The following is a 14,908-nucleotide window of genomic DNA, read 5'->3' as shown; positions in this document are numbered from 1 at the left end:
AGGTGTCTAGTATTTTTGATATTTATATCGTTTAACGCTAATATATAACTGAGAGATAATGATTACACGATATTTTGCTCGATTAGACGTCTTTAGCCAGGCAGAGTGTAATATTTTTCGTTAAGTTATGGGAATAGGAAGATCGTGAAAGGGGGTATAGCTCAGTCGTAGAGCATTCGACTGCAGATCGAGAGGTCCCCGGTTCAATCCCGGGTGCCCCCTTCATTTTTCAGTATCTCGAAAAAACAAAAGACGATTGTCGCGGTGAGTTGCAAATACATGTTTGAGATGCACTCCGCACGCCATACCGAAGGCTTTGGAGCAACATTTCAATGGGAGGATCGCAGCCAAGGGTCTTGCAGGTCATCGTCCTGCCGCCATGAGGTCGAACTGTACGAAATCCACTTGCTTGGGGGAAGAATCTTGTACACTGAATTTTATAGAATATGGTGATAGGCAAAAGTTTTCATGTACTGCTGCACGGAGAAACAAAAATTGGAGGAGCTGGGATGTGAACCCAGGACTTTCTGCATGCGAAGCAGACACTCTACCACTGAGTTACACCCCCGCCAGAGCAAGTACATCTGGGACGAGTCTCTCCTGGATACTACTGTCATTATTTCTTAGGTTTGAACGGTACAGTAAGTTTTCGAGGAACCTATTCATGACAAGACCTGAGCAGCGTCGACTCCGTGGCGCAACGGTAGCGCGTCTGACTCCAGATCAGAAGGTTGCGTGTTCAAATCACGTCGGGGTCACAATGAAATTTTCGTTTACGAAAGCCATAGGCGAGTATGTCAGTTTAATCAGATACCAAACGATTACAAAGAACGGACGAACAGAACTTGCTTGAAAAAAGCTACTAGTGCAATTTTCGCATTCTGACATTAAGGTGAAGGCGCCGACTCGCACTTTCTCCAGGCGCGAGGTGTCTAGTATTTTTGATATTTATATCGTTTAACGCTAATATATAACTGAGAGATAATGATTACACGATATTTTGCTCGATTAGACGTCTTTAGCCAGGCAGAGTGTAATATTTTTCGTTAAGTTATGGGAATAGGAAGATCGTGAAAGGGGGTATTGCTCAGTCGTAGAGCATTCGACTGCAGATCGAGAGGTCCCCGGTTCAATCCCGGGTGCCCCCTTCATTTTTCAGTATCTCGAAAAAACAAAAGACGATTGTCGCGGTGAGTTGCAAATACATGTTTGAGATGCACTCCGCAAGCCATACCGAAGGCTTTGGAGCAACATTTCAATGGGAGGATCGCAGCCAATGGTCTTGCAGGTCATCGTCCTGCCGCCATGAGGTCGAACTGTACGAAATCCACTTGCTTGGGGGAAGAATCTTGTACACTGAATTTTATAGAATATGGTGATAGGCAAAAGTTTTCATGTACTGCTGCACGGAGAAACAAAAATTGGAGGAGCTGGGATTTGAACCCAGGACTTTCTGCATGCGAAGCAGACACTCTACCACTGAGTTACACCCCCGCCAGAGCAAGTACATCTGGGACGAGTCTCTCCTGGATACTACTGTCATTATTTCTTAGGTTTGAACGGTACAGTAAGTTTTCGAGGAACCTATTCATGACAAGACCTAAGCAGCGTCGACTCCGTGGCGCAACGGTAGCGCGTCTGACTCCAGATCAGAAGGTTGCGTGTTCAAATCACGTCGGGGTCACAATGAAATTTTCGTTTACGAAAGCCATAGGCGAGTATGTCAGTTTAATCAGATACCAAACGATTACAAAGAACGGACGAACAGAACTTGCTTGAAAAAAGCTACTAGTGCAATTTTCGCATTCTGACATTAAGGTGAAGGCGCCGACTCGCACTTTCTCCAGGCGCGAGGTGTCTAGTATTTTTGATATTTATATCGTTTAACGCTAATATATAACTGAGAGATAATGATTACACGATATTTTGCTCGATTAGACGTCTTTAGCCAGGCAGAGTGTAATATTTTTCGTTAAGTTATGGGAATAGGTAGATCGTGAAAGGGGGTATAGCTCAGTCGTAGAGCATTCGACTGCAGATCGAGAGGTCCCCGGTTCAATCCCGGGTGCCCCCTTCATTTTTCAGTATCTCGAAAAAACAAAAGACGATTGTCGCGGTGAGTTGCAAATACATGTTTGAGATGCACTCCGCACGCCATACCGAAGGCTTTGGAGCAACATTTCAATGGGAGGATCGCAGCCAAGGGTCTTGCAGGTCATCGTCCTGCCGCCATGAGGTCGAACTGTACGAAATCCACTTGCTTGGGGGAAGAATCTTGTACACTGAATTTTATAGAATATGGTGATAGGCAAAAGTTTTCATGTACTGCTGCACGGAGAAACAAAAATTGGAGGAGCTGGGATTTGAACCCAGGACTTTGTGCATGCGAAGCAGACACTCTACCACTGAGTTACACCCCCGCCAGAGCAAGTACATCTGGGACGAGTCTCTCCTGGATACTACTGTCATTATTTCTTAGGTTTGAACGGTACAGTAAGTTTTCGAGGAACCTATTCATGACAAGACCTAAGCAGCGTCGACTCCGTGGCGCAACGGTAGCGCGTCTGACTCCAGATCAGAAGGTTGCGTGTTCAAATCACGTCGGGGTCACAATGAAATTTTCGTTTACGAAAGCCATAGGCGAGTATGTCAGTTTAATCAGATACCAAACGATTACAAAGAACGGACGAACAGAACTTGCTTGAAAAAAGCTACTAGTGCAATTTTCGCATTCTGACATTAAGGTGAAGGCGCCGACTCGCACTTTCTCCAGGCGCGAGGTGTCTAGTATTTTTGATATTTATATCGTTTAACGCTAATATATAACTGAGAGATAATGATTACACGATATTTTGCTCGATTAGACGTCTTTAGCCAGGCAGAGTGTAATATTTTTCGTTAAGTTATGGGAATAGGAAGATCGTGAAAGGGGGTATAGCTCAGTCGTAGAGCATTCGACTGCAGATCGAGAGGTCCCCGGTTCAATCCCGGGTGCCCCCTTCATTTTTCAGTATCTCGAAAAAACAAAAGACGATTGTCGCGGTGAGTTGCAAATACATGTTTGAGATGCACTCCGCACGCCATACCGAAGGCTTTGGAGCAACATTTCAATGGGAGGATCGCAGCCAAGGGTCTTGCAGGTCATCGTCCTGCCGCCATGAGGTCGAACTGTACGAAATCCACTTGCTTGGGGGAAGAATCTTGTACACTGAATTTTATAGAATATGGTGATAGGCAAAAGTTTTCATGTACTGCTGCACGGAGAAACAAAAATTGGAGGAGCTGGGATTTGAACCCAGGACTTTGTGCATGCGAAGCAGACACTCTACCACTGAGTTACACCCCCGCCAGAGCAAGTACATCTGGGACGAGTCTCTCCTGGATACTACTGTCATTATTTCTTAGGTTTGAACGGTACAGTAAGTTTTCGAGGAACCTATTCATGACAAGACCTAAGCAGCGTCGACTCCGTGGCGCAACGGTAGCGCGTCTGACTCCAGATCAGAAGGTTGCGTGTTCAAATCACGTCGGGGTCACAATGAAATTTTCGTTTACGAAAGCCATAGGCGAGTATGTCAGTTTAATCAGATACCAAACGATTACAAAGAACGGACGAACAGAACTTGCTTGAAAAAAGCTACTAGTGCAATTTTCGCATTCTGACATTAAGGTGAAGGCGCCGACTCGCACTTTCTCCAGGCGCGAGGTGTCTAGTATTTTTGATATTTATATCGTTTAACGCTAATATATAACTGAGAGATAATGATTACACGATATTTTGCTCGATTAGACGTCTTTAGCCAGGCAGAGTGTAATATTTTTCGTTAAGTTATGGGAATAGGAAGATCGTGAAAGGGGGTATAGCTCAGTCGTAGAGCATTCGACTGCAGATCGAGAGGTCCCCGGTTCAATCCCGGGTGCCCCCTTCATTTTTCAGTATCTCGAAAAAACAAAAGACGATTGTCGCGGTGAGTTGCAAATACATGTTTGAGATGCACTCCGCACGCCATACCGAAGGCTTTGGAGCAACATTTCAATGGGAGGATCGCAGCCAAGGGTCTTGCAGGTCATCGTCCTGCCGCCATGAGGTCGAACTGTACGAAATCCACTTGCTTGGGGGAAGAATCTTGTACACTGAATTTTATAGAATATGGTGATAGGCAAAAGTTTTCATGTACTGCTGCACGGAGAAACAAAAATTGGAGGAGCTGGGATTTGAACCCAGGACTTTGTGCATGCGAAGCAGACACTCTACCACTGAGTTACACCCCCGCCAGAGCAAGTACATCTGGGACGAGTCTCTCCTGGATACTACTGTCATTATTTCTTAGGTTTGAACGGTACAGTAAGTTTTCGAGGAACCTATTCATGACAAGACCTAAGCAGCGTCGACTCCGTGGCGCAACGGTAGCGCGTCTGACTCCAGATCAGAAGGTTGCGTGTTCAAATCACGTCGGGGTCACAATGAAATTTTCGTTTACGAAAGCCATAGGCGAGTATGTCAGTTTAATCAGATACCAAACGATTACAAAGAACGGACGAACAGAACTTGCTTGAAAAAAGCTACTAGTGCAATTTTCGCATTCTGACATTAAGGTGAAGGCGCCGACTCGCACTTTCTCCAGGCGCGAGGTGTCTAGTATTTTTGATATTTATATCGTTTAACGCTAATATATAACTGAGAGATAATGATTACACGATATTTTGCTCGATTAGACGTCTTTAGCCAGGCAGAGTGTAATATTTTTCGTTAAGTTATGGGAATAGGAAGATCGTGAAAGGGGGTATAGCTCAGTCGTAGAGCATTCGACTGCAGATCGAGAGGTCCCCGGTTCAATCCCGGGTGCCCCCTTCATTTTTCAGTATCTCGAAAAAACAAAAGACGATTGTCGCGGTGAGTTGCAAATACATGTTTGAGATGCACTCCGCACGCCATACCGAAGGCTTTGGAGCAATATTTCAATGGGAGGATCGCAGCCAAGGGTCTTGCAGGTCATCGTCCTGCCGCCATGAGGTCGAACTGTACGAAATCCACTTGCTTGGGGGAAGAATCTTGTACACTGAATTTTATAGAATATGGTGATAGGCAAAAGTTTTCATGTACTGCTGCACGGAGAAACAAAAATTGGAGGAGCTGGGATTTGAACCCAGGACTTTGTGCATGCGAAGCAGACACTCTACCACTGAGTTACACCCCCGCCAGAGCAAGTACATCTGGGACGAGTCTCTCCTGGATACTACTGTCATTATTTCTTAGGTTTGAACGGTACAGTAAGTTTTCGAGGAACCTATTCATGACAAGACCTAAGCAGCGTCGACTCCGTGGCGCAACGGTAGCGCGTCTGACTCCAGATCAGAAGGTTGCGTGTTCAAATCACGTCGGGGTCACAATGAAATTTTCGTTTACGAAAGCCATAGGCGAGTATGTCAGTTTAATCAGATACCAAACGATTACAAAGAACGGACGAACAGAACTTGCTTGAAAAAAGCTACTAGTGCAATTTTCGCATTCTGACATTAAGGTGAAGGCGCCGACTCGCACTTTCTCCAGGCGCGAGGTGTCTAGTATTTTTGATATTTATATCGTTTAACGCTAATATATAACTGAGAGATAATGATTACACGATATTTTGCTCGATTAGACGTCTTTAGCCAGGCAGAGTGTAATATTTTTCGTTAAGTTATGGGAATAGGAAGATCGTGAAAGGGGGTATAGCTCAGTCGTAGAGCATTCGACTGCAGATCGAGAGGTCCCCGGTTCAATCCCGGGTGCCCCCTTCATTTTTCAGTATCTCGAAAAAACAAAAGACGATTGTCGCGGTGAGTTGCAAATACATGTTTGAGATGCACTCCGCACGCCATACCGAAGGCTTTGGAGCAACATTTCAATGGGAGGATCGCAGCCAAGGGTCTTGCAGGTCATCGTCCTGCCGCCATGAGGTCGAACTGTACGAAATCCACTTGCTTGGGGGAAGAATCTTGTACACTGAATTTTATAGAATATGGTGATAGGCAAAAGTTTTCATGTACTGCTGCACGGAGAAACAAAAATTGGAGGAGCTGGGATTTGAACCCAGGACTTTGTGCATGCGAAGCAGACACTCTACCACTGAGTTACACCCCCGCCAGAGCAAGTACATCTGGGACGAGTCTCTCCTGGATACTACTGTCATTATTTCTTAGGTTTGAACGGTACAGTAAGTTTTCGAGGAACCTATTCATGACAAGACCTAAGCAGCGTCGACTCCGTGGCGCAACGGTAGCGCGTCTGACTCCAGATCAGAAGGTTGCGTGTTCAAATCACGTCGGGGTCACAATGAAATTTTCGTTTACGAAAGCCATAGGCGAGTATGTCAGTTTAATCAGATACCAAACGATTACAAAGAACGGACGAACAGAACTTGCTTGAAAAAAGCTACTAGTGCAATTTTCGCATTCTGACATTAAGGTGAAGGCGCCGACTCGCACTTTCTCCAGGCGCGAGGTGTCTAGTATTTTTGATATTTATATCGTTTAACGCTAATATATAACTGAGAGATAATGATTACACGATATTTTGCTCGATTAGACGTCTTTAGCCAGGCAGAGTGTAATATTTTTCGTTAAGTTATGGGAATAGGAAGATCGTGAAAGGGGGTATAGCTCAGTCGTAGAGCATTCGACTGCAGATCGAGAGGTCCCCGGTTCAACCCCGGGTGCCCCCTTCATTTTTCAGTATCTCGAAAAAACAAAAGACGATTGTCGCGGTGAGTTGCAAATACATGTTTGAGATGCACTCCGCACGCCATACCGAAGGCTTTGGAGCAACATTTCAATGGGAGGATCGCAGCCAAGGGTCTTGCAGGTCATCGTCCTGCCGCCATGAGGTCGAACTGTACGAAATCCACTTGCTTGGGGGAAGAATCTTGTACACTGAATTTTATAGAATATGGTGATAGGCAAAAGTTTTCATGTACTGCTGCACGGAGAAACAAAAATTGGAGGAGCTGGGATTTGAACCCAGGACTTTGTGCATGCGAAGCAGACACTCTACCACTGAGTTACACCCCCGCCAGAGCAAGTACATCTGGGACGAGTCTCTCCTGGATACTACTGTCATTATTTCTTAGGTTTGAACGGTACAGTAAGTTTTCGAGGAACCTATTCATGACAAGACCTAAGCAGCGTCGACTCCGTGGCGCAACGGTAGCGCGTCTGACTCCAGATCAGAAGGTTGCGTGTTCAAATCACGTCGGGGTCACAATGAAATTTTCGTTTACGAAAGCCATAGGCGAGTATGTCAGTTTAATCAGATACCAAACGATTACAAAGAACGGACGAACAGAACTTGCTTGAAAAAAGCTACTAGTGCAATTTTCGCATTCTGACATTAAGGTGAAGGCGCCGACTCGCACTTTCTCCAGGCGCGAGGTGTCTAGTATTTTTGATATTTATATCGTTTAACGCTAATATATAACTGAGAGATAATGATTACACGATATTTTGCTCGATTAGACGTCTTTAGCCAGGCAGAGTGTAATATTTTTCGTTAAGTTATGGGAATAGGAAGATCGTGAAAGGGGGTATAGCTCAGTCGTAGAGCATTCGACTGCAGATCGAGAGGTCCCCGGTTCAATCCCGGGTGCCCCCTTAATTTTTCAGTATCTCGAAAAAACAAAAGACGATTGTCGCGGTGAGTTGCAAATACATGTTTGAGATGCACTCCGCACGCCATACCGAAGGCTTTGGAGCAACATTTCAATGGGAGGATCGCAGCCAAGGGTCTTGCAGGTCATCGTCCTGCCGCCATGAGGTCGAACTGTACGAAATCCACTTGCTTGGGGGAAGAATCTTGTACACTGAATTTTATAGAATATGGTGATAGGCAAAAGTTTTCATGTACTGCTGCACGGAGAAACAAAAATTGGAGGAGCTGGGATTTGAACCCAGGACTTTCTGCATGCGAAGCAGACACTCTACCACTGAGTTACACCCCCGCCAGAGCAAGTACATCTGGGACGAGTCTCTCCTGGATACTACTGTCATTATTTCTTAGGTTTGAACGGTACAGTAAGTTTTCGAGGAACCTATTCATGACAAGACCTAAGCAGCGTCGACTCCGTGGCGCAACGGTAGCGCGTCTGACTCCAGATCAGAAGGTTGCGTGTTCAAATCACGTCGGGGTCACAATGAAATTTTCGTTTACGAAAGCCATAGGCGAGTATGTCAGTTTAATCAGATACCAAACGATTACAAAGAACGGACGAACAGAACTTGCTTGAAAAAAGCTACTAGTGCAATTTTCGCATTCTGACATTAAGGTGAAGGCGCCGACTCGCACTTTCTCCAGGCGCGAGGTGTCTAGTATTTTTGATATTTATATCGTTTAACGCTAATATATAACTGAGAGATAATGATTACACGATATTTTGCTCGATTAGACGTCTTTAGCCAGGCAGAGTGTAATATTTTTCGTTAAGTTATGGGAATAGGAAGATCGTGAAAGGGGGTATAGCTCAGTCGTAGAGCATTCGACTGCAGATCGAGAGGTCCCCGGTTCAATCCCGGGTGCCCCCTTCATTTTTCAGTATCTCGAAAAAACAAAAGACGATTGTCGCGGTGAGTTGCAAATACATGTTTGAGATGCACTCCGCACGCCATACCGAAGGCTTTGGAGCAACATTTCAATGGGAGGATCGCAGCCAAGGGTCTTGCAGGTCATCGTCCTGCCGCCATGAGGTCGAACTGTACGAAATCCACTTGCTTGGGGGAAGAATCTTGTACACTGAATTTTATAGAATATGGTGATAGGCAAAAGTTTTCATGTACTGCTGCACGGAGAAACAAAAATTGGAGGAGCTGGGATTTGAACCCAGGACTTTCTGCATGCGAAGCAGACACTCTACCACTGAGTTACACCCCCGCCAGAGCAAGTACATCTGGGACGAGTCTCTCCTGGATACTACTGTCATTATTTCTTAGGTTTGAACGGTACAGTAAGTTTTCGAGGAACCTATTCATGACAAGACCTAAGCAGCGTCGACTCCGTGGCGCAACGGTAGCGCGTCTGACTCCAGATCAGAAGGTTGCGTGTTCAAATCACGTCGGGGTCACAATGAAATTTTCGTTTACGAAAGCCATAGGCGAGTATGTCAGTTTAATCAGATACCAAACGATTACAAAGAACGGACGAACAGAACTTGCTTGAAAAAAGCTACTAGTGCAATTTTCGCATTCTGACATTAAGGTGAAGGCGCCGACTCGCACTTTCTCCAGGCGCGAGGTGTCTAGTATTTTTGATATTTATATCGTTTAACGCTAATATATAACTGAGAGATAATGATTACACGATATTTTGCTCGATTAGACGTCTTTAGCCAGGCAGAGTGTAATATTTTTCGTTAAGTTATGGGAATAGGAAGATCGTGAAAGGGGGTATAGCTCAGTCGTAGAGCATTCGACTGCAGATCGAGAGGTCCCCGGTTCAATCCCGGGTGCCCCCTTCATTTTTCAGTATCTCGAAAAAACAAAAGACGATTGTCGCGGTGAGTTGCAAATACATGTTTGAGATGCACTCCGCACGCCATACCGAAGGCTTTGGAGCAACATTTCAATGGGAGGATCGCAGCCAAGGGTCTTGCAGGTCATCGTCCTGCCGCCATGAGGTCGAACTGTACGAAATCCACTTGCTTGGGGGAAGAATCTTGTACACTGAATTTTATAGAATATGGTGATAGGCAAAAGTTTTCATGTACTGCTGCACGGAGAAACAAAAATTGGAGGAGCTGGGATTTGAACCCAGGACTTTGTGCATGCGAAGCAGACACTCTACCACTGAGTTACACCCCCGCCAGAGCAAGTACATCTGGGACGAGTCTCTCCTGGATACTACTGTCATTATTTCTTAGGTTTGAACGGTACAGTAAGTTTTCGAGGAACCTATTCATGACAAGACCTAAGCAGCGTCGACTCCGTGGCGCAACGGTAGCGAGTCTGACTCCAGATCAGAAGGTTGCGTGTTCAAATCACGTCGCGGTCACAATGAAATTTTCGTTTACGAAAGCCATAGGCGAGTATGTCAGTTTAATCAGATACCAAACGATTACAAAGAACGGACGAACAGAACTTGCTTGAAAAAAGCTACTAGTGCAATTTTCGCATTCTGACATTAAGGTGAAGGCGCCGACTCGCACTTTCTCCAGGCGCGAGGTGTCTAGTATTTTTGATATTTATATCGTTTAACGCTAATATATAACTGAGAGATAATGATTACACGATATTTTGCTCGATTAGACGTCTTTAGCCAGGCAGAGTGTAATATTTTTCGTTAAGTTATGGGAATAGGAAGATCGTGAAAGGGGGTATAGCTCAGTCGTAGAGCATTCGACTGCAGATCGAGAGGTCCCCGGTTCAATCCCGGGTGCCCCCTTCATTTTTCAGTATCTCGAAAAAACAAAAGACGATTGTCGCGGTGAGTTGCAAATACATGTTTGAGATGCACTCCGCACGCCATACCGAAGGCTTTGGAGCAACATTTCAATGGGAGGATCGCAGCCAAGGGTCTTGCAGGTCATCGTCCTGCCGCCATGAGGTCGAACTGTACGAAATCCACTTGCTTGGGGGAAGAATCTTGTACACTGAATTTTATAGAATATGGTGATAGGCAAAAGTTTTCATGTACTGCTGCACGGAGAAACAAAAATTGGAGGAGCTGGGATTTGAACCCAGGACTTTGTGCATGCGAAGCAGACACTCTACCACTGAGTTACACCCCCGCCAGAGCAAGTACATCTGGGACGAGTCTCTCCTGGATACTACTGTCATTATTTCTTAGGTTTGAACGGTACAGTAAGTTTTCGAGGAACCTATTCATGACAAGACCTAAGCAGCGTCGACTCCGTGGCGCAACGGTAGCGCGTCTGACTCCAGATCAGAAGGTTGCGTGTTCAAATCACGTCGGGGTCACAATGAAATTTTCGTTTACGAAAGCCATAGGCGAGTATGTCAGTTTAATCAGATACCAAACGATTACAAAGAACGGACGAACAGAACTTGCTTGAAAAAAGCTACTAGTGCAATTTTCGCATTCTGACATTAAGGTGAAGGCGCCGACTCGCACTTTCTCCAGGCGCGAGGTGTCTAGTATTTTTGATATTTATATCGTTTAACGCTAATATATAACTGAGAGATAATGATTACACGATATTTTGCTCGATTAGACGTCTTTAGCCAGGCAGAGTGTAATATTTTTCGTTAAGTTATGGGAATAGGAAGATCGTGAAAGGGGGTATAGCTCAGTCGTAGAGCATTCGACTGCAGATCGAGAGGTCCCCGGTTCAATCCCGGGTGCCCCCTTCATTTTTCAGTATCTCGAAAAAACAAAAGACGATTGTCGCGGTGAGTTGCAAATACATGTTTGAGATGCACTCCGCACGCCATACCGAAGGCTTTGGAGCAACATTTCAATGGGAGGATCGCAGCCAAGGGTCTTGCAGGTCATCGTCCTGCCGCCATGAGGTCGAACTGTACGAAATCCACTTGCTTGGGGGAAGAATCTTGTACACTGAATTTTATAGAATATGGTGATAGGCAAAAGTTTTCATGTACTGCTGCACGGAGAAACAAAAATTGGAGGAGCTGGGATTTGAACCCAGGACTTTGTGCATGCGAAGCAGACACTCTACCACTGAGTTACACCCCCGCCAGAGCAAGTACATCTGGGACGAGTCTCTCCTGGATACTACTGTCATTATTTCTTAGGTTTGAACGGTACAGTAAGTTTTCGAGGAACCTATTCATGACAAGACCTAAGCAGCGTCGACTCCGTGGCGCAACGGTAGCGCGTCTGACTCCAGATCAGAAGGTTGCGTGTTCAAATCACGTCGGGGTCACAATGAAATTTTCGTTTACGAAAGCCATAGGCGAGTATGTCAGTTTAATCAGATACCAAACGATTACAAAGAACGGACGAACAGAACTTGCTTGAAAAAAGCTACTAGTGCAATTTTCGCATTCTGACATTAAGGTGAAGGCGCCGACTCGCACTTTCTCCAGGCGCGAGGTGTCTAGTATTTTTGATATTTATATCGTTTAACGCTAATATATAACTGAGAGATAATGATTACACGATATTTTGCTCGATTAGACGTCTTTAGCCAGGCAGAGTGTAATATTTTTCGTTAAGTTATGGGAATAGGAAGATCGTGAAAGGGGGTATAGCTCAGTCGTAGAGCATTCGACTGCAGATCGAGAGGTCCCCGGTTCAACCCCGGGTGCCCCCTTCATTTTTCAGTATCTCGAAAAAACAAAAGACGATTGTCGCGGTGAGTTGCAAATACATGTTTGAGATGCACTCCGCACGCCATACCGAAGGCTTTGGAGCAACATTTCAATGGGAGGATCGCAGCCAAGGGTCTTGCAGGTCATCGTCCTGCCGCCATGAGGTCGAACTGTACGAAATCCACTTGCTTGGGGGAAGAATCTTGTACACTGAATTTTATAGAATATGGTGATAGGCAAAAGTTTTCATGTACTGCTGCACGGAGAAACAAAAATTGGAGGAGCTGGGATTTGAACCCAGGACTTTGTGCATGCGAAGCAGACACTCTACCACTGAGTTACACCCCCGCCAGAGCAAGTACATCTGGGACGAGTCTCTCCTGGATACTACTGTCATTATTTCTTAGGTTTGAACGGTACAGTAAGTTTTCGAGGAACCTATTCATGACAAGACCTAAGCAGCGTCGACTCCGTGGCGCAACGGTAGCGCGTCTGACTCCAGATCAGAAGGTTGCGTGTTCAAATCACGTCGGGGTCACAATGAAATTTTCGTTTACGAAAGCCATAGGCGAGTATGTCAGTTTAATCAGATACCAAACGATTACAAAGAACGGACGAACAGAACTTGCTTGAAAAAAGCTACTAGTGCAATTTTCGCATTCTGACATTAAGGTGAAGGCGCCGACTCGCACTTTCTCCAGGCGCGAGGTGTCTAGTATTTTTGATATTTATATCGTTTAACGCTAATATATAACTGAGAGATAATGATTACACGATATTTTGCTCGATTAGACGTCTTTAGCCAGGCAGAGTGTAATATTTTTCGTTAAGTTATGGGAATAGGAAGATCGTGAAAGGGGGTATAGCTCAGTCGTAGAGCATTCGACTGCAGATCGAGAGGTCCCCGGTTCAATCCCGGGTGCCCCCTTAATTTTTCAGTATCTCGAAAAAACAAAAGACGATTGTCGCGGTGAGTTGCAAATACATGTTTGAGATGCACTCCGCACGCCATACCGAAGGCTTTGGAGCAACATTTCAATGGGAGGATCGCAGCCAAGGGTCTTGCAGGTCATCGTCCTGCCGCCATGAGGTCGAACTGTACGAAATCCACTTGCTTGGGGGAAGAATCTTGTACACTGAATTTTATAGAATATGGTGATAGGCAAAAGTTTTCATGTACTGCTGCACGGAGAAACAAAAATTGGAGGAGCTGGGATTTGAACCCAGGACTTTCTGCATGCGAAGCAGACACTCTACCACTGAGTTACACCCCCGCCAGAGCAAGTACATCTGGGACGAGTCTCTCCTGGATACTACTGTCATTATTTCTTAGGTTTGAACGGTACAGTAAGTTTTCGAGGAACCTATTCATGACAAGACCTAAGCAGCGTCGACTCCGTGGCGCAACGGTAGCGCGTCTGACTCCAGATCAGAAGGTTGCGTGTTCAAATCACGTCGGGGTCACAATGAAATTTTCGTTTACGAAAGCCATAGGCGAGTATGTCAGTTTAATCAGATACCAAACGATTACAAAGAACGGACGAACAGAACTTGCTTGAAAAAAGCTACTAGTGCAATTTTCGCATTCTGACATTAAGGTGAAGGCGCCGACTCGCACTTTCTCCAGGCGCGAGGTGTCTAGTATTTTTGATATTTATATCGTTTAACGCTAATATATAACTGAGAGATAATGATTACACGATATTTTGCTCGATTAGACGTCTTTAGCCAGGCAGAGTGTAATATTTTTCGTTAAGTTATGGGAATAGGAAGATCGTGAAAGGGGGTATAGCTCAGTCGTAGAGCATTCGACTGCAGATCGAGAGGTCCCCGGTTCAATCCCGGGTGCCCCCTTCATTTTTCAGTATCTCGAAAAAACAAAAGACGATTGTCGCGGTGAGTTGCAAATACATGTTTGAGATGCACTCCGCACGCCATACCGAAGGCTTTGGAGCAACATTTCAATGGGAGGATCGCAGCCAAGGGTCTTGCAGGTCATCGTCCTGCCGCCATGAGGTCGAACTGTACGAAATCCACTTGCTTGGGGGAAGAATCTTGTACACTGAATTTTATAGAATATGGTGATAGGCAAAAGTTTTCATGTACTGCTGCACGGAGAAACAAAAATTGGAGGAGCTGGGATTTGAACCCAGGACTTTCTGCATGCGAAGCAGACACTCTACCACTGAGTTACACCCCCGCCAGAGCAAGTACATCTGGGACGAGTCTCTCCTGGATACTACTGTCATTATTTCTTAGGTTTGAACGGTACAGTAAGTTTTCGAGGAACCTATTCATGACAAGACCTAAGCAGCGTCGACTCCGTGGCGCAACGGTAGCGCGTCTGACTCCAGATCAGAAGGTTGCGTGTTCAAATCACGTCGGGGTCACAATGAAATTTTCGTTTACGAAAGCCATAGGCGAGTATGTCAGTTTAATCAGATACCAAACGATTACAAAGAACGGACGAACAGAACTTGCTTGAAAAAAGCTACTAGTGCAATTTTCGCATTCTGACATTAAGGTGAAGGCGCCGACTCGCACTTTCTCCAGGCGCGAGGTGTCTAGTATTTTTGATATTTATATCGTTTAACGCTAATATATAACTGAGAGATAATGATTACACGATATTTTGCTCGATTAGACGTCT

The 14,908-nt window shown here is 45.2% G+C and overlaps 48 non-coding genes across 48 annotated transcripts; 32 read left to right on the top strand and 16 right to left on the bottom strand.

The window, feature by feature from the left end:
- Positions 1 to 150: 150 nt before the first annotated feature.
- Positions 151 to 222, top strand: Trnac-gca (transfer RNA cysteine (anticodon GCA)). The gene has a single exon. It is a non-coding gene; the product is annotated as a tRNA-Cys (tRNA).
- Positions 223 to 496: 274 nt separating this feature from the next.
- On the bottom strand, positions 497 to 568 carry Trnaa-cgc (transfer RNA alanine (anticodon CGC)). The gene has a single exon. It is a non-coding gene; the product is annotated as a tRNA-Ala (tRNA).
- A 118-nt stretch (positions 569 to 686) lies between these two features.
- Trnaw-cca (transfer RNA tryptophan (anticodon CCA)) lies at positions 687 to 758 on the top strand. Its single transcript has one exon. It is a non-coding gene; the product is annotated as a tRNA-Trp (tRNA).
- A 318-nt stretch (positions 759 to 1,076) lies between these two features.
- On the top strand, positions 1,077 to 1,148 carry Trnac-gca (transfer RNA cysteine (anticodon GCA)). Its single transcript has one exon. It is a non-coding gene; the product is annotated as a tRNA-Cys (tRNA).
- A 274-nt stretch (positions 1,149 to 1,422) lies between these two features.
- Positions 1,423 to 1,494, bottom strand: Trnaa-cgc (transfer RNA alanine (anticodon CGC)). Its single transcript has one exon. It is a non-coding gene; the product is annotated as a tRNA-Ala (tRNA).
- Positions 1,495 to 1,612: 118 nt separating this feature from the next.
- Trnaw-cca (transfer RNA tryptophan (anticodon CCA)) lies at positions 1,613 to 1,684 on the top strand. The gene has a single exon. It is a non-coding gene; the product is annotated as a tRNA-Trp (tRNA).
- Positions 1,685 to 2,002: 318 nt separating this feature from the next.
- On the top strand, positions 2,003 to 2,074 carry Trnac-gca (transfer RNA cysteine (anticodon GCA)). Its single transcript has one exon. It is a non-coding gene; the product is annotated as a tRNA-Cys (tRNA).
- A 274-nt stretch (positions 2,075 to 2,348) lies between these two features.
- On the bottom strand, positions 2,349 to 2,420 carry Trnaa-cgc (transfer RNA alanine (anticodon CGC)). The gene has a single exon. It is a non-coding gene; the product is annotated as a tRNA-Ala (tRNA).
- Positions 2,421 to 2,538: 118 nt separating this feature from the next.
- On the top strand, positions 2,539 to 2,610 carry Trnaw-cca (transfer RNA tryptophan (anticodon CCA)). Its single transcript has one exon. It is a non-coding gene; the product is annotated as a tRNA-Trp (tRNA).
- Positions 2,611 to 2,928: 318 nt separating this feature from the next.
- Trnac-gca (transfer RNA cysteine (anticodon GCA)) lies at positions 2,929 to 3,000 on the top strand. The gene has a single exon. It is a non-coding gene; the product is annotated as a tRNA-Cys (tRNA).
- A 274-nt stretch (positions 3,001 to 3,274) lies between these two features.
- On the bottom strand, positions 3,275 to 3,346 carry Trnaa-cgc (transfer RNA alanine (anticodon CGC)). The gene has a single exon. It is a non-coding gene; the product is annotated as a tRNA-Ala (tRNA).
- A 118-nt stretch (positions 3,347 to 3,464) lies between these two features.
- Positions 3,465 to 3,536, top strand: Trnaw-cca (transfer RNA tryptophan (anticodon CCA)). The gene has a single exon. It is a non-coding gene; the product is annotated as a tRNA-Trp (tRNA).
- A 318-nt stretch (positions 3,537 to 3,854) lies between these two features.
- On the top strand, positions 3,855 to 3,926 carry Trnac-gca (transfer RNA cysteine (anticodon GCA)). The gene has a single exon. It is a non-coding gene; the product is annotated as a tRNA-Cys (tRNA).
- A 274-nt stretch (positions 3,927 to 4,200) lies between these two features.
- Positions 4,201 to 4,272, bottom strand: Trnaa-cgc (transfer RNA alanine (anticodon CGC)). The gene has a single exon. It is a non-coding gene; the product is annotated as a tRNA-Ala (tRNA).
- A 118-nt stretch (positions 4,273 to 4,390) lies between these two features.
- On the top strand, positions 4,391 to 4,462 carry Trnaw-cca (transfer RNA tryptophan (anticodon CCA)). The gene has a single exon. It is a non-coding gene; the product is annotated as a tRNA-Trp (tRNA).
- A 318-nt stretch (positions 4,463 to 4,780) lies between these two features.
- On the top strand, positions 4,781 to 4,852 carry Trnac-gca (transfer RNA cysteine (anticodon GCA)). Its single transcript has one exon. It is a non-coding gene; the product is annotated as a tRNA-Cys (tRNA).
- A 274-nt stretch (positions 4,853 to 5,126) lies between these two features.
- On the bottom strand, positions 5,127 to 5,198 carry Trnaa-cgc (transfer RNA alanine (anticodon CGC)). Its single transcript has one exon. It is a non-coding gene; the product is annotated as a tRNA-Ala (tRNA).
- A 118-nt stretch (positions 5,199 to 5,316) lies between these two features.
- Trnaw-cca (transfer RNA tryptophan (anticodon CCA)) lies at positions 5,317 to 5,388 on the top strand. The gene has a single exon. It is a non-coding gene; the product is annotated as a tRNA-Trp (tRNA).
- Positions 5,389 to 5,706: 318 nt separating this feature from the next.
- Trnac-gca (transfer RNA cysteine (anticodon GCA)) lies at positions 5,707 to 5,778 on the top strand. Its single transcript has one exon. It is a non-coding gene; the product is annotated as a tRNA-Cys (tRNA).
- Positions 5,779 to 6,052: 274 nt separating this feature from the next.
- Trnaa-cgc (transfer RNA alanine (anticodon CGC)) lies at positions 6,053 to 6,124 on the bottom strand. The gene has a single exon. It is a non-coding gene; the product is annotated as a tRNA-Ala (tRNA).
- A 118-nt stretch (positions 6,125 to 6,242) lies between these two features.
- Trnaw-cca (transfer RNA tryptophan (anticodon CCA)) lies at positions 6,243 to 6,314 on the top strand. The gene has a single exon. It is a non-coding gene; the product is annotated as a tRNA-Trp (tRNA).
- A 318-nt stretch (positions 6,315 to 6,632) lies between these two features.
- Positions 6,633 to 6,704, top strand: Trnac-gca (transfer RNA cysteine (anticodon GCA)). Its single transcript has one exon. It is a non-coding gene; the product is annotated as a tRNA-Cys (tRNA).
- Positions 6,705 to 6,978: 274 nt separating this feature from the next.
- Trnaa-cgc (transfer RNA alanine (anticodon CGC)) lies at positions 6,979 to 7,050 on the bottom strand. Its single transcript has one exon. It is a non-coding gene; the product is annotated as a tRNA-Ala (tRNA).
- A 118-nt stretch (positions 7,051 to 7,168) lies between these two features.
- Positions 7,169 to 7,240, top strand: Trnaw-cca (transfer RNA tryptophan (anticodon CCA)). The gene has a single exon. It is a non-coding gene; the product is annotated as a tRNA-Trp (tRNA).
- Positions 7,241 to 7,558: 318 nt separating this feature from the next.
- Trnac-gca (transfer RNA cysteine (anticodon GCA)) lies at positions 7,559 to 7,630 on the top strand. The gene has a single exon. It is a non-coding gene; the product is annotated as a tRNA-Cys (tRNA).
- Positions 7,631 to 7,904: 274 nt separating this feature from the next.
- Trnaa-cgc (transfer RNA alanine (anticodon CGC)) lies at positions 7,905 to 7,976 on the bottom strand. Its single transcript has one exon. It is a non-coding gene; the product is annotated as a tRNA-Ala (tRNA).
- Positions 7,977 to 8,094: 118 nt separating this feature from the next.
- On the top strand, positions 8,095 to 8,166 carry Trnaw-cca (transfer RNA tryptophan (anticodon CCA)). Its single transcript has one exon. It is a non-coding gene; the product is annotated as a tRNA-Trp (tRNA).
- A 318-nt stretch (positions 8,167 to 8,484) lies between these two features.
- Positions 8,485 to 8,556, top strand: Trnac-gca (transfer RNA cysteine (anticodon GCA)). Its single transcript has one exon. It is a non-coding gene; the product is annotated as a tRNA-Cys (tRNA).
- A 274-nt stretch (positions 8,557 to 8,830) lies between these two features.
- Positions 8,831 to 8,902, bottom strand: Trnaa-cgc (transfer RNA alanine (anticodon CGC)). The gene has a single exon. It is a non-coding gene; the product is annotated as a tRNA-Ala (tRNA).
- A 118-nt stretch (positions 8,903 to 9,020) lies between these two features.
- Positions 9,021 to 9,092, top strand: Trnaw-cca (transfer RNA tryptophan (anticodon CCA)). The gene has a single exon. It is a non-coding gene; the product is annotated as a tRNA-Trp (tRNA).
- Positions 9,093 to 9,410: 318 nt separating this feature from the next.
- On the top strand, positions 9,411 to 9,482 carry Trnac-gca (transfer RNA cysteine (anticodon GCA)). The gene has a single exon. It is a non-coding gene; the product is annotated as a tRNA-Cys (tRNA).
- Positions 9,483 to 9,756: 274 nt separating this feature from the next.
- Positions 9,757 to 9,828, bottom strand: Trnaa-cgc (transfer RNA alanine (anticodon CGC)). The gene has a single exon. It is a non-coding gene; the product is annotated as a tRNA-Ala (tRNA).
- Positions 9,829 to 9,946: 118 nt separating this feature from the next.
- On the top strand, positions 9,947 to 10,018 carry Trnaw-cca (transfer RNA tryptophan (anticodon CCA)). Its single transcript has one exon. It is a non-coding gene; the product is annotated as a tRNA-Trp (tRNA).
- Positions 10,019 to 10,336: 318 nt separating this feature from the next.
- Trnac-gca (transfer RNA cysteine (anticodon GCA)) lies at positions 10,337 to 10,408 on the top strand. Its single transcript has one exon. It is a non-coding gene; the product is annotated as a tRNA-Cys (tRNA).
- Positions 10,409 to 10,682: 274 nt separating this feature from the next.
- Positions 10,683 to 10,754, bottom strand: Trnaa-cgc (transfer RNA alanine (anticodon CGC)). Its single transcript has one exon. It is a non-coding gene; the product is annotated as a tRNA-Ala (tRNA).
- Positions 10,755 to 10,872: 118 nt separating this feature from the next.
- Positions 10,873 to 10,944, top strand: Trnaw-cca (transfer RNA tryptophan (anticodon CCA)). Its single transcript has one exon. It is a non-coding gene; the product is annotated as a tRNA-Trp (tRNA).
- Positions 10,945 to 11,262: 318 nt separating this feature from the next.
- Trnac-gca (transfer RNA cysteine (anticodon GCA)) lies at positions 11,263 to 11,334 on the top strand. The gene has a single exon. It is a non-coding gene; the product is annotated as a tRNA-Cys (tRNA).
- A 274-nt stretch (positions 11,335 to 11,608) lies between these two features.
- Trnaa-cgc (transfer RNA alanine (anticodon CGC)) lies at positions 11,609 to 11,680 on the bottom strand. The gene has a single exon. It is a non-coding gene; the product is annotated as a tRNA-Ala (tRNA).
- A 118-nt stretch (positions 11,681 to 11,798) lies between these two features.
- On the top strand, positions 11,799 to 11,870 carry Trnaw-cca (transfer RNA tryptophan (anticodon CCA)). Its single transcript has one exon. It is a non-coding gene; the product is annotated as a tRNA-Trp (tRNA).
- A 318-nt stretch (positions 11,871 to 12,188) lies between these two features.
- Trnac-gca (transfer RNA cysteine (anticodon GCA)) lies at positions 12,189 to 12,260 on the top strand. Its single transcript has one exon. It is a non-coding gene; the product is annotated as a tRNA-Cys (tRNA).
- Positions 12,261 to 12,534: 274 nt separating this feature from the next.
- Trnaa-cgc (transfer RNA alanine (anticodon CGC)) lies at positions 12,535 to 12,606 on the bottom strand. Its single transcript has one exon. It is a non-coding gene; the product is annotated as a tRNA-Ala (tRNA).
- Positions 12,607 to 12,724: 118 nt separating this feature from the next.
- Trnaw-cca (transfer RNA tryptophan (anticodon CCA)) lies at positions 12,725 to 12,796 on the top strand. Its single transcript has one exon. It is a non-coding gene; the product is annotated as a tRNA-Trp (tRNA).
- Positions 12,797 to 13,114: 318 nt separating this feature from the next.
- Trnac-gca (transfer RNA cysteine (anticodon GCA)) lies at positions 13,115 to 13,186 on the top strand. The gene has a single exon. It is a non-coding gene; the product is annotated as a tRNA-Cys (tRNA).
- A 274-nt stretch (positions 13,187 to 13,460) lies between these two features.
- On the bottom strand, positions 13,461 to 13,532 carry Trnaa-cgc (transfer RNA alanine (anticodon CGC)). Its single transcript has one exon. It is a non-coding gene; the product is annotated as a tRNA-Ala (tRNA).
- Positions 13,533 to 13,650: 118 nt separating this feature from the next.
- Trnaw-cca (transfer RNA tryptophan (anticodon CCA)) lies at positions 13,651 to 13,722 on the top strand. The gene has a single exon. It is a non-coding gene; the product is annotated as a tRNA-Trp (tRNA).
- Positions 13,723 to 14,040: 318 nt separating this feature from the next.
- On the top strand, positions 14,041 to 14,112 carry Trnac-gca (transfer RNA cysteine (anticodon GCA)). Its single transcript has one exon. It is a non-coding gene; the product is annotated as a tRNA-Cys (tRNA).
- A 274-nt stretch (positions 14,113 to 14,386) lies between these two features.
- On the bottom strand, positions 14,387 to 14,458 carry Trnaa-cgc (transfer RNA alanine (anticodon CGC)). Its single transcript has one exon. It is a non-coding gene; the product is annotated as a tRNA-Ala (tRNA).
- Positions 14,459 to 14,576: 118 nt separating this feature from the next.
- Trnaw-cca (transfer RNA tryptophan (anticodon CCA)) lies at positions 14,577 to 14,648 on the top strand. Its single transcript has one exon. It is a non-coding gene; the product is annotated as a tRNA-Trp (tRNA).
- Positions 14,649 to 14,908: the final 260 nt, after the last annotated feature.

This window comes from Schistocerca cancellata, chromosome 3, assembly GCF_023864275.1.
Source record: "Schistocerca cancellata isolate TAMUIC-IGC-003103 chromosome 3, iqSchCanc2.1, whole genome shotgun sequence".
NCBI classification, from domain to species: Eukaryota; Metazoa; Arthropoda; class Insecta; order Orthoptera; family Acrididae; genus Schistocerca; species Schistocerca cancellata.
The sequence above is the reverse complement of the archived record's forward strand: the minus strand, read 5'-3'. Positions and strand labels throughout refer to the sequence as shown.